The sequence below is a fragment of the Condylura cristata genome, unplaced genomic scaffold, assembly GCF_000260355.1.
Source record: "Condylura cristata isolate star-nosed mole 26May11 unplaced genomic scaffold, ConCri1.0 scaffold00007, whole genome shotgun sequence".
Classification (NCBI taxonomy): Eukaryota; Metazoa; Chordata; class Mammalia; order Eulipotyphla; family Talpidae; genus Condylura; species Condylura cristata.
In genome coordinates this window covers 52236113-52238777 of record NW_004567108.1, presented here as the reverse complement: position 1 = coordinate 52238777, position 2665 = coordinate 52236113, and positions in this window count along the sequence as shown.

The window sequence follows — 2665 nt, the reverse complement described above, 5'->3', positions numbered from 1 at the left end:
TTTTTTTTTGTACTCTTACCTTCCATCTTCCTAGCACCCTTAAAAGAGTTGAGTTTTACGTTTACTTTCAGACTCTCACTTTTCTTCAGGTTTTTCTAAGGCTTGGGATTCCTTTAGGAAAGAAAGATGAAAGCAGGAAAGGAAAATATAATTGCCAGTAGAAGAGGCTATTTTAAAAGCCCATAAGGCCTCCATCATAGTTCAGTTCATTATAGGACTTATTATTGGCTTAACTCCTGGCCTGTGGTCATTGGTGGAGCCAGTTTACTTTCCAGTGAGACTTTTGAACATTTATTTTATTTAAAGTTCAATTCCATATGAAAGGTTTGAAGAGGAAAAAGTTCAGTGCAGCCCGGATCCCACCTTGGACAAGTTAATTAATCCTTTGTTTCAGTGTCCACTTCCATAAAATGTGAATAATAACAGCTACCATAGCGTTACTGTGAATATTAAATGAGCTAAAATATGTAAAGTCTTTAAAGCATTATCATGATGTTCTGGTAAGTTTTTGATAAATGTGCATTATTAACAACAATAAACACACTGTTGAACCAGATTTCACATTTCTGTTACCTTATACGTTTCCAGTTGGGTTTCTGATCATAGGTCAGAAGTTTACATTTTTTCTCTAATTATAACTATTGGCTTCAGATTGCTTTTTCTAAACTGGTGGTATTTATTGACTAGGTTCAGTTATCTAACATACAAAGCACTGTTTTTATAGAAATTAATACATAGCAGTATATTTATTAATTAAGCAATATATAGGTGATCATTACTATTTGTCAATTTTAACATACCACCAGTTTTCTGCCAATGTCATGATTTTTGTTAATTTAACAAATGGATAATGTAAATATGTGTGTTTGTGTATACCTGAATATTTAAGAAAGAGCTATGGCCTCTTCATCTGAAAGGTGCATTCAGGCTTAATAAGAGCGCAGATCAGTTAGATATTTGAATAAGAGTGAGAAGAAGGCAGGAGGAGTGAGGTCCTGGCTGTGTGTAGCATTTGAAAGGACCATACCACATGGAACTAGCATGGAACAGTGATGCCTTGGTATAGTTGTTATTAGAGGAATCTCTTGACAGAAACATACTAGATAGAAAGGCTAGTTTTTATTATCTACCTTAGCCTTTAAAGCTTAAAAATATTTAGATATACCAGTGTGAGGGCATGAATAGTGTGAGGTTAGCTTTATTTAACTAAAACAGGGCAGCCTGTGGAGTTTGAAAAAAGTTAAATATAGGACAAATCACCAGGAAGGCCTATTTTATGGAAAGAGTAGTAAAGCAAGAAGTGATCCAGACCCCAACAAAGCAAACAAAAATAACACCACCACCAAAATAGTTGATAGCTTTTAAAAGTACCTCAAATTTACTTGTAGTAAGGGCACTACTTTGGGAATGCAAATTTCATGGATATACAGCTATGAAGTATATTTTTGTGAGTTGATATATTTTAAATTTTTTAAAAGAGAAGTCAAGAGCACAGAATGAAAGGAGGAAGTGTGCAATATGCTCAGTGTAAGGAGGAAGAGAATAAAAGTGCCTTTTGCATCCAGGAAGCCTACAGACAGCAGCTTACCCAGAATGGACTTGACCCTGACCTCCCTAGTGAGAAAACAGGGCAGAAGTGTGAGCTGAAGATGGACTGTGTGACTGTGGATGTACTACACCAGGAGCTGCTTCCCACCGCCCCCCACCCCAAGCAATGCAGAGAAACAGTGCTTAGAATTCACCCTGAATGTGGTGGTTTTGAGGCTGTAAAACAAGTCATGCCATGTTTTATGTTCTGCAAGATGAAGGAGAAGCAGTCTGTGACCTCTCATTATTTTTGTCCTCTTAGAATCTTAAGAATCCATCAAGGATGACAGTTGTTCCCAAACATTTCAGGGCTAGTTTCAGAATAAAGAACCCGCTGACAAGGGTCTGAGTCAGTTGCACAACTTTTGGGTACTTATGCTGATAGGAAATATGGTTAGGCCTCCTTACATTCCAGGCACTGCACCAGGCACTGGGAATGCAGAACCAAATGAGACAAAGTCTACTCAGATCTTCCTGCTCAGTGGAGAAAGGATCAACAAGAAAAGTGCCTTTGGGGCCTGTTGTAAGGGCACAGGGCCAGAGAAGCTGGCGGTCACACAGCCCCAGGCATCCTGAGGCTGAGCTGAGAGTGAAGATCTGCGTGCTAGCTAGCTCATTTCAGAACAGAACCACAGGATTGTAGGCGCTTTCCGCCCACTGACCCGCAAAGGGTGACTTGAAAACAAGCCAAATAGATATTCAGCTTTTGGGAAGACCCTGGCACGTGCCAGTTGATTGCCAATTGTTTGCAGGCAGAAATACCTCAGAGGGACAAACTGGTGAGTCTTTGAAAGTGGAGAAGTCCCTCAAAAGGGGCCATCGTTTCCTAAAGGGAACCCTAAAGGAGCTGAAACTCCTTCTGAAAAGACCCAGTCAGTAAGGGCGCGGGAGGGTGCAGGTCTGAAGTAATTTCAGGGCTTTTTCCATCTTGCCTGATGTGACCAAGAAAATACTTGCTCGATTTATCATTATTATTATTATTATTTTAAAAGATTTTCTTTGTTCCTATTCCCCCCTCAACAGTCTTCCCTCCCCCTCTTCTCCAACATACCACCAGTTTTCTGCCAATGTCATGATT